Below are 11,243 nucleotides of genomic sequence, written 5' to 3'. Positions count from 1 at the left end.
AAAAAAATTGTGTTCTTACGGAAACCTGTATAAGAACGTTCACAGCAGCTTTATTAGTAATAGGCAAAAACTGGAAACAACCCAGATGTCCTTAACAGATCTACACTATGGATTACTACTCAGCAATAATAATATAATAAAAACTATCGATAGACACAACAACTTGGATGAATCTCTAGGGAATTATGATGAGTAAAAATAGCCAATCTCAACTGGTTACTTCCTGTATGATTCCATTTATATAACCTTCTTGACATGACAAAATTATAGATGAAGAACGTTTTAGTATTTATTAGGGATTAGAGATGGAGGCGGTTGGGTGTGGTTATAAAAGGGCAATACAAGGGACTCTTGTGGTGGTGGAACTATTCTGTATCTTGACTGGTGGTGGATTTGTGAACATAAACATGATACAATTGTATCATCTTCTTAGATTCCACATATAAGTGATACAAATTAACTGATTTACAAAACAGAAACAGACTCACAGACTTTGAAAACAAATTTTTTTAAAGATTTTTTTTTGATGTGGACCATTTTTAAAGTCTTTATTGAATTTGTTACAATATTGCTTCTGTTTTATGTTTTGGCATGTGGGATCTTAGCTCCCTGACCAGGGATCAAACCTGTACCCCCTGCATTGGAAGGTGAAGTCTTAACCACTGGACTGCCAGGGAAGTCCCCCAAAACAAATTTATGGTTACCAAAGGGAAAGGTGGGGAGGAGGGATAAATTAGGAGTTTGGGATTAACATATACCCACCACTATATATAAAATAGATAATCAACAAGGACCTACTGTATAGCACAGGGAACTATACTCAGTATTCTGTAATAACCTATATGGGAAAAGAATTTGAAAAAGAATGGATATATGTATATGTATAACTGAATCACTTTGCCCTACACTTGAAACTAACACACACATACACACAAAACATGATAAAATTGCATAGAACTAAATACATCTCTCTCCATCTCTCTTACATACACACACACACACACACACACACACACACACACACACACACAAATGACGACATATAAGACTGAGGAAATCTGAATAGGATTAGTAGATATATCAATGTCAACATCCTGGTTGTGATATTGCACTGCATTATCGTTTTGTAAAACATTACCACTGGGGGAAGCTCAGTGAAGGCCACATGGGATTTCTCTGTATTATTTCTTACAAGTGCAAATGCTTCTATAGATCTAAAAATAAAAAGTTTAATTAAAAACAAAGGAATGTTTAACTGAGTGGTAAAATTTGCTTGTTTCCAACAAAAGTGTATAATGAATACAATCAGAACACTTTTTTTATTTTTATTTTTCAAAGAATTCCCTTTTTCAGTGGCATGATTAACAGTTAAATGAATAATTTCATCATCATACAGTTTACTTGTAACAGAAACTATGCATCTTTTAGCCAGTCTCATCAAGTTTATGCAATATGTAACAAGTAAGGTGTAGGGATAGAAAAGTGGTAGGAGATGACTTTCTGGATGTTTACCTTTGAATCACAGAGTGTTTAGAAAGCTGGATCTACCTAGCTGGGAGCTGTGCTTCCAATTACTGATGGAGGGCTTGGGAAGACAGGTATCTGGAAATAAGCACAGCAGAGTCTTGGCAGCCTATCCCATGTGTCCATCTAGAAAAGATTTTGTTGGTGCAACAGCTACTGCCACATTTCTGTAAGCCTCCTTGTTTATTACTTGATGGAGTGGTATAAATAGGCACCTGTGTGATAGACTAGAAGAACCTCAAGAAAACTAAAGGGAAAGTACTTTCTTGTTATTTAAAGTTTATAGAACCAAAGGAGAAATTCATTTTTCCCTCTTCTTCTCTTCTTTCCATCATTCTTCAACTTTTGACACCTAAAATGAGCCTTGTCTGGAGGAGGGATGGGAGCAGGGCTGCATCCTATCTCTTTTACTTCTTTCACAAAATGGGTCATTAGTTATTTTGGCTGAAGTGTATAATGCAAGTGTAAAGTAATAATAATTCTTCCATAAATTATATATACAGTCTCATTGAATCCTAGTGACAATTTTATGATGAAGGTATCATCATTTTACAGATGGGTAAACTGAGGCTCAGAGAGATTTAATAACTTGTTGAAGGAGTGTCCAGAAATTACAGGGTGAAAATTTGAAGCAGAAGTAGAGTGCTGCTTGTGCTTAGAGGCAAAAGCCAGTGAAATGAAACAAATTAAGGTGAATGTGACCCCAATTTGGCCCACAGGTGAAGGTGGCCTCAGCAACTCAGGTTCGCAAGGGAAGTAAAGGTATTTGATCCTTCGTGGGCCAGAAAATCTTGTCCTTCCTGGTGAATGAAGCCATCTCTGATCCCCCCAAATCAGATTTGGCTGCTCTTTCTTACATTTGCGTATCCTTAGTACATAGGCCATCACTCCCTGTATTATGGTTATGTATGTACATTTCAATGTTCCTGAGTAGATTACACGCTTCTTGAAGGCTGGTGCTGCATCTTACTCCTATTTGTATGCCTTCAGCACCTAGCACAGGACCTTTCATACAATAGCTTCATATAATAGACCTCAGTAAACATAACTGAACTTTGAACTTAATTGAATCAACTGATTCAAATTAAATTGAACTGCATTAAACTGAGTCAGCATTTTCCTGCACTAGTCTATCAATATACAGCCTTATCCTACTGGCAGCAAAACAAAACAAAACAAAAAACAGGACTAAAGTGTAGCTGTTTTGTTTTTATGTTAAGCTTTGGTTTTTGAAGTGTTCCCTATAACTTGTCTCTTCTTATGATCTATGAAAGAAAAAAGCTAGATCCATAAAAATTGGTAATCTTAATTATAAAGACATAGAAATGCTCTTGGAAATGAAACTGGAATATCTGTATTTGAAAAACAGAAATATCAAGTGGCATGAATTAATGAAACTCACCAATGGAGTCTGTTTACAACTTTGATGCTTTATATTTAGAAATTAATTTAATATGGTCTGATAGACCTTGGTAATATCCCATGGCCTCTTCCATATCAGTGAAATATAAATGTTAGAAGAAAAATGTGTGAAATCAGATCTAATACTATAAAAAAAATTTTTTTAACAAGAAAATAAAGAAAATTTTATTCTACCAAGGAGCAAACTCAATTTAGTTTCTGCTCTGAGTCATGCTACAAATGCAATCAGACCCAACAAATTGCAAAGCTTTGTAGAATGCAATGCTCATGTATAAAATTCTGATAAGAAGTGATGGGGAGCATGGTACAGCCTAGCATGATTCAATGACATCATCAGCATCATGAAAAGGTGGAAGGTTAGTCAACGTGTTGAAGGAGAGGGTACTATCCCTTATAAACATTGTACTGAGCTTTCAGCAGCATTCAACCTATTGAAAATAAGCTGGTGATAGCACTCAGTTTTGTGAAGTTATTTGAGATTCTCAAAGAGTTACTACCTGAGAACAAAATTTTACCATAGCACCTGGTAAAGGGGTCAGTTTTAAACTGATTTGACTGCAAATGGGTTTGATATAGTTTGTATTCTAAGAGAGAGTATTAACATGTCATTATTATCATGTCATGTCATTATTATCAGGTCAAACCTCTTAGAGGTACCATTTCCCTCCTAGGACTGAGGGAATAGCCCATTACACTCATGGTTTTGTTTTACATTTAGGCAGAGAATGACACAGCAACTATATCCCAAGATTGAATGAAAGTTTCTGTAGTCTGTCCTATGGGCAGAAAGTAGCTGTTGAGTGAGGCACAAGAAGTCAGATTCAGGCTCAGTTGGTAGAACGCAGAAACTATTTTTGAATTACTATGTAGAATATTGTTTTGCCTTGGAAGCTGGAGCTTTTGTTTTTTTTCTCCATTTGTGAGGAAAACAAAGCCCTGTTGTAGGCGAATAGAAGGTATAGTCTTTCTTTAACCTTTCCCTCCACTTAAGTACACTATATTCCCTCTTGCCATCATAACTATTGACTTTTCAATGCTGTTGTCAGCACATGGGGGCATGTACCCCCTCCCTTCATATATTAATAGCAGGAGCTGGATTCATTTGGTGATATTAGCTAAAATGTTGGAGAAAAGTATTCTGCTTTTGTATTCATTTTCAGTGTGACTTCCACAGATTTTAAAACTTGCTACAGCTTAAGATGCGTTCGGTTTAATGTGGTTTGGTGACGTTTAAGGACTTGCCTAATAGACTTCTCTTTTACTAGATGTAGGTGGTTCAGGGTCTTTGAAAGATTGGGCTGATCCTTCCTGGTTTGGGGAGGAGGGGAGAGCTCCCCACTGTCCAGGCTTATTGTCATCTTGAGATCTAGGCTACCCCTATTGTGCGGGGTTCCTCCGCCTCCCTCTTTCCCATTTATTTGTTAATCTGGACACCCACTATAGAGCAGTATGAAGACAGACAATGGGGAATTTACAGATTTATCCTTCAGGTGTTCCTTCACTCACCTATTTACTGGGCACTTCCTATGATCTAGGCACTTTTCAGAATCCATCTATTTTGAACACATTCCATATACATTGTTCCAAGTACTAGAGTTATAAAGATATGTCAAACATTGTTTCTTGTGTGGGAGAAGATCATTTCAGGGAAAGTCTCCCAGTGAAGCCAACTGGATTTTTTCGTGAGGACAAATACAGTTGAGGGAGGAAGAAAATTCCAGGAAAGGAAAGAGGATGGGTATAGATCAAGGTGCTCAAATGGACACAATACATTAGTCAGCTGTCATTTGAGGCTATCACAATAACATCTGGGAATATTGTACCTAAGCAATCCTCTATGTTATTGATGTTCAATAATTTCAGTGATTTCTACTGGTTGTCACCATAAACAAATTGGAGTAATTTAAAGACGTGTCATTAATACAAATGTATACAGTCTAGCAGTTTAAGTAAAAATACCAATCTGTTTTATGATATGGTGTCAGAATCACACAACTTCTTGATTAAGCTTTGAGATAATGCATGCCAAGGCATTTTCCTCATTATACACTGAATAATTGATAGTTGATGATATGTGACATTTATTGAGCGTCAGCAATGTGCTAGCTAGTTTACGGAGCACAGAACTATCAAGGGACCTTGCCCAATTGGCTCACTATCAAAACACAGTCTGTCATTTGCTACGTCTTCCACGCTCCACTAAACTAAAAGCAAAGAAAACATTTGTTGAGAATCACTGCAGTAGTGAATGGGGCTAGATTTTTCTCTGCAGGTGGCTCTGTGAGCATTAGTATTAGTTTCATAGGGAAGCAATCTGTTCCCATGGTTCTGGTAATCTCAGAAGATAAACTTGATAATCTAGTGTAGATCTGAAGTAAAGGCTGTTCTATCATTTTATGATGCTTTTTTTCCTCTGCTGCAACCTGTAATTGAGCCCTTACCAGTGTGACTTACTCAGGATCAAAATGTAAGGGCATGTGTTTCGGTCTAGTGTATTGAAACAACAGCTGGATTTTCCAGGGAAAGGAATAGCTTTAAAGGATTTAAAGTATTGCTTGAAATGCCTTGTTCCTTGAGGAAAAGATGGGGGAGTTAAGATATAGGAGGTTATGGATGAGGGCATTTGAAAATGAAACGCCATGGGTGGGGAGGCAGATTGGGGAGCATAAACAGAAAATCTTGAGTCCTGGGTTGGAAGGGGCAAGAGGTTAAAAGGAGAACATTTGTTGGCACAGTGGCTGCATAAGAATGGTAGAAATTGCTTCCCATTAATTGTTGTTGGGTGGCAGGTATTAGTTTGTAATATGCTAGAGCATATTACAGCTAGGGCATGTAATATGGCAGCTAGAGCTGCCATAGCAAATACCACAGAATGGGTGGCATAAGCAAAGGAAATTTATTTCTCACTGTTCTGGAGGCTGTAAATCCAAGATCAAGGTGTCGACAGACTTGCTTTCCTCTGAGGCCCTTCATTTCAGCTTTTCTTTAGCCTCCCTCTTGCTGCCTCTTCACATGGCTTTCCCTCTGTGCACGCACACATCCCTGGTGTCCTTGTCCTAGTCTCCTCTTCTTACAAGGACAGCAATCAGACTGAATTAGAGCACACCCTAACATTCTCACTTTAACTTAATTACCTCTTCAAAGGCCCTATCTCCAAATACAGTCACATTCTTAGATACTGGGGGCTAGGTATTCAACATATGAATACATAAATTTTGGGGGGGATATAGTTCACTCCATAACAAGTTAGCAAAGAGAAAAACCTTCAAACTTGGGTAGTTTTGCTTTTCCCAACTCTTGTTTGTCCATAAGGAATAGGAGTATTTAGAAAGTTAACCAAAAATAGTGGATGGAGGAAGAGTCCCCCTGAGACTCTGTCAGCTGATGATGTTTTCCATGGTGAAATTGTTTTTCTCTCTTCAGTAAAAGAGAGGTTTGAGAAAGAGAAGAAATGCTCTCTCACAAGCCTCTCTTTCTGTCTTTGCTGATTCAGATTCCATCCTAGGAATTTAAAAATTGTTGAATTATTTATATCTCTGGGTCAACATCTTGAGGCTAATGTAAAATTTTAGTTCCTGTTCCCATGGAGGTTGACCACCAGGTTGATGGATACATTTCCTTTCCATGGAAGCAAACTGTATTGGGACAGGTATAAATGGGCAAGAGTGAATTAGGGAGCTTGGAAAGAGGCCTTTGTACCATGGCAGCACTGGTTTCATTTTTAACAGGCTATTCAGATAGAACTCATAAATTTCTCATGAGCCCTAAAACCAGATTATATGGTTTATTCCTGGTCATATAATAGGCATTAAATGCATTATTATAGTCATTTTTTGTTATCCACTGTAATATAGTTCTCAGGCAATCCTGAGAATATTATCCTTTGGAACTAGAAAATCAAATTTAGTGCAGGTTCCAAGGCTCCTGGAATTGTGATTATCCCCATACAGAGGGTTACTATAAGGAATAGAGATTTAACTTTTAATAGAGGTATAATGGCTTTCAATGTCCCAGTCCCCTTTAGGTCAGAGAGATGTCATATTCTCTACTGTCACCATCAGACTTTCTGCTCAGGATTAATCCTTTAGTTCCTCTAGATGAGAATTATGATGCCACAAAGAAGAGAACTTTAGGTGGGGATAAGAATGGAGGGGTAATCCTGAAAAGGAGGATGAGAAAAAGGAAGAGACTACAAACACAGAAAGAATAAGCATTAGGACTCAGTCTAAGATAATTAAACAAAGGTATTTTATGGTCTGATTGAGATACGGTTATAAAGACAAGACCATGACAGAGTTTGGGGTATGTTTGTGCTCTAGGGGAAAGTGAAAGACAGAAGAGGGGGTGGGTAAATGATCAACTATATACTATTTTATCATGCACATAGCTGCCTTGAAGAAACTTTTGAATACCTAAGTTATAAAATAATGTGAGGCAATATTTAATAAATCCAGCCAAGTCTAATGAGCCCAGTCCCTCGAACTCCTCAGCATATGATGGCCAGCTTCTTTGTGGGGGAAGATCCTGCCAGTGGAAAGTTGATAATAATAATTACTTATCACCTCAGGTATTATGGGGATTTTTATCTATAAGAGTTAGGTACAAGAAAAAAGGAAATACCACTTTTGGAGTGGTGATATCCACTGCAAATATGACTTTTCAGTGGTGAGAGACTACCTAGGGATGGGGGCCCCTTAAATGATAGGGTGATTAGCTTTGGCAGGAAGTGATGTTCTGAATAGAGACAACAACCCAATTGACCAATTCGGTGGTTAGTGATCAGAGGGTAGAGAGTGCTTTTCCTAGGAATGGGGAGGAACAAGTGAGAAAGTTAAAGAGAAAGAAATAGCGCCCCCAAAGAAAGAGTGGTGGAGAGAAGCATGTTACAGAAACTGATACAAAGTCAGGAAGCCACTGTGAAAAGGATTCAGGCTCTAAACCAATGACTCACTTCCCACCCCCAACCTCCCTGTGCCACACTCAAACTGAATGATTTGGGGTGAAAAGGTGTGGAATTTGGAAACTCGAGAGATGTTATGAACTCTCAATCCCCACGTGCATACTTCATATCAAAGCCTGTTGGCATTTTTTGTTGATTAGATGTTTTCCAATAGCATTATGTGTTATCAGTCACCACACCCAGGAAGACGCTCCATCATTAACCATATCACTGGGATAAGGTGTAAGAGCAAGTTGCCTCTTCTGGACGGCGCTCCAGTCCCCATCCAAGATAGGGATATCGAGAAAATACCTCTGAGCCAGAAGAGCAGGATGGCATCAGTGTTTGAACTGGGAACCTTGAAACTAGTTACTTCCACATTCAGCCCACATTCAGTAATTCCTCTCTGCCACACCATATGATTTCCCCCAGCAGTATCTGTGAAATGAAAGGCTTCACACCTTGTTGAGGAAATATCAGGCTACAAATAACAAGATGGTAGAGTGTTAGGCTGATGATAGATGAGCCCTGATATCACATCACAGGCTCATTTCTTTTACATGTTGGATTTTTTGCATTACTTTTTTGTTCTATTTATGGTAGAACAAAGATAATTGAAGTTCAACAGTAAAATAAAACCAAAAACTATTCTAAAACGGTTGTGCAGTTTTGATTGTAGACAAAATTTGTCCCTGCTCTAAAAACTTGTTTTTCATTACAACATTCTTTGCGCATACCTCAAATAACAGAAGTCTGGTGATTTGATATGGGAGGGATATGATAATAGTAAAAATAGTCAGCAAATTTTATATTAAAAACAAAAGTTTATTTAAGTTTCTGAAATATACCAGGCATTTCCTGGATGTTATTGTGGTATGTTCTTGGGCGGGGGCGGGGGAGACAATACAATTATGGGTAAGAAAGGTCCCCAGACTGAAAATTGTCCATTGGAGAACATACAGGACAATTTGTTTCATTTCAAAGGTCTGCAATTTGAGTTAGATAAGAAATTTTAAGAGGTGGTTCTTTTTGCCACAGCAGGAAAAATGTGCTTACCTCTCCCTTTGAATTGTCAGTGATTCATTACACGTCTGTAACTGCTGTTCTCAAAGGTCAGGGTACGAGTCTTACTTACATGTGTGAGGTTTTTTCCACCTTTGAACTTTAAAAAAGACTCATTACAGAGTGCCCCAAAGATCAATGTGTGTTGTTTTATCACTTTGCATTCTAATAATGCACTAAGTTTGGCTATTTGCAATGATTTTTTTCTTTCTTTTTAATTTTTATTGGTGCATAGTTGATTTACAATGTTGTGTTAGTTTCAGCTGTACAGCAAAGTGAATCAGTTATACATATACATATATCCACTCTTTTTTAGATTCTTTTTCCATATAGGCCATTACAGAGTATTGAGTAGAGTTCCCTGTGCTATAAAGTAGGTCCTTATTAGTTATCTATTTCATATACAGTAGTGTGCATATATTAATCTCAATCTCTCATTTATCCCTCCCCTCCCCCTTACCCCCTGGTAACCATAAGTTTTTTTTCTATATCTGTAACTCTATTTCTGTTTTATAGATAAAAGGGTTTTGTTGAAAGAAGATGGAACAAGTTTGAGAGGGATCTGGAAATATTATTTCCCCTTCATTTTTAAATGGACAAATCCCAGGAAATACAATTATAAAAAACACTGTCTTGACTTCTCAGGGTGAGGCTATTGTATAATTCTAGGCAGCCTATTGAGTTGATATACAGCCTCAATTCACAAATTAGACATCCGTATGTAAACGGGGGTTCAGGAGGGAAAATTTATTTGCAGATTTTTTTTGATCAGTCTTGACAAATATTAACTCATAGCCACAAAATTCTCATTTCCCCATACATTCACCTGAGTGTGTCTCTTTTCTTCCTGGTATCTTTAACCAACTTCTCCCATTCCCACGAACTTCTCAGCCTCTGACGTCAGAGGCACACAAGGCTCAATAACTTCACTGATATTTTCCATAACACAAAATTACATTTTGTTGAAAAATGACAACCTGTTGTTAGCTAACTCCATTGAAGACAGGAAAACCACATATTTATTTAAAGTGTAAGACAATACTCTACTTGGATGTGCTGTTTGTTTCATGCGAAATCCTAACGTGACAAAAATGAACTCATTCTCTTCTACCTTTCAAACTGGTAATTTGGGGTGCCTTACCCAATACTGTCAACGGCAAGACCATCTCCCCAGGACTTCAAGCTTAAAACCATGGAGTAACTTTTGCCCTTTCTTTCTTTCCTGCTTCCCTCAGACCCCTGAAGGACTAAGTTAAGCCAACCAAACTTGTATTTTCTCCTTGCGTTTACTAGTATCTTGTGATCCCATTGAGGAATGCCCACTCCCAGGTTTTCCTAATATCGACCTTTCTTATTCATCTCTTTCTCTCCATGGGCACCGCTCCAGTCCTCATTTCCGCAGTTTCTTCTCCACTTTATTGCAAGTCTTCCAGAGATGACCTTTATGGCTACCTAAACTATCAGGGCATCCGGTTCATCTCTTTCCCACATAGTATCAAATTCTCCCCAGCTCAGGAGGCTATTTCTCACTACAAGACTCTGCTAACTAGCCTTCCTGCTTCCGGGCTTGAACTCCTCCAGCCTAGTACTCACATGCAGCCAGAGCAATCCTTACAAAGCCCAAATTCATTCATAGCCCTCCATTGCTGGAGGCCTGACTCTGGTTTCCAGCCCCCGCAAGATCCACTCCAAATTCTTCAGTACAGCATTCAGGGTCCACCATGACCTGACTCCCACTTCCTTCCCAGTCCTCTTGAAGCTTGCACCCCCTCCTCTCCTGCCCCACTTTGTGCCCCTCACTCCAGACACAGTGAGCTGCCCATGGAATGTCTGTGTAGCTTCACATTTTTCCTTTTTTCAACTGAGCCCTCTACCGAAAATGCCAATCCTGATTCTGTTCACCCAACAAGTATAAGATCATCTTTCAAGGCACTGGTCAAGTGCCATTGCTTCTTTGAAATCTTTCCTAACCCACCTCCCTCCTTGGAACCCAAACTTCTCTCACAGGACCTGTAACACCTTCATGCATGAATGGAGGCTTTAAAAGTCCATCAGTGTGGTGGAAACTGTGCATCATTTCCCTCAGTCTCCAAGCACCTTCTCTCTAATCCCTCCAGTTAGAGAGACTGAAAAACTAGAAACTATACTTAGATTTTGTTTTGTTTTGCTGCTACTAGGCAGGACGTGGGATGTGATTGCGCAGAGGCGATGGCCAGCCTCAGCATTCCTGTACATGGAAACCGCCCTCACATGTAGCTGGAGGCAGTTGCGACAGTGGCATCAGGAGACTGCTGCC

The sequence above is a fragment of the Leucopleurus acutus genome (genome assembly GCF_964270905.1).
Source record: "Leucopleurus acutus genome assembly, chromosome: 5".
NCBI classification, from domain to species: domain Eukaryota; kingdom Metazoa; phylum Chordata; class Mammalia; order Artiodactyla; family Delphinidae; genus Leucopleurus; species Leucopleurus acutus.
The sequence above is the reverse complement of the archived record's forward strand: the minus strand, read 5'-3'. Positions refer to the sequence as shown.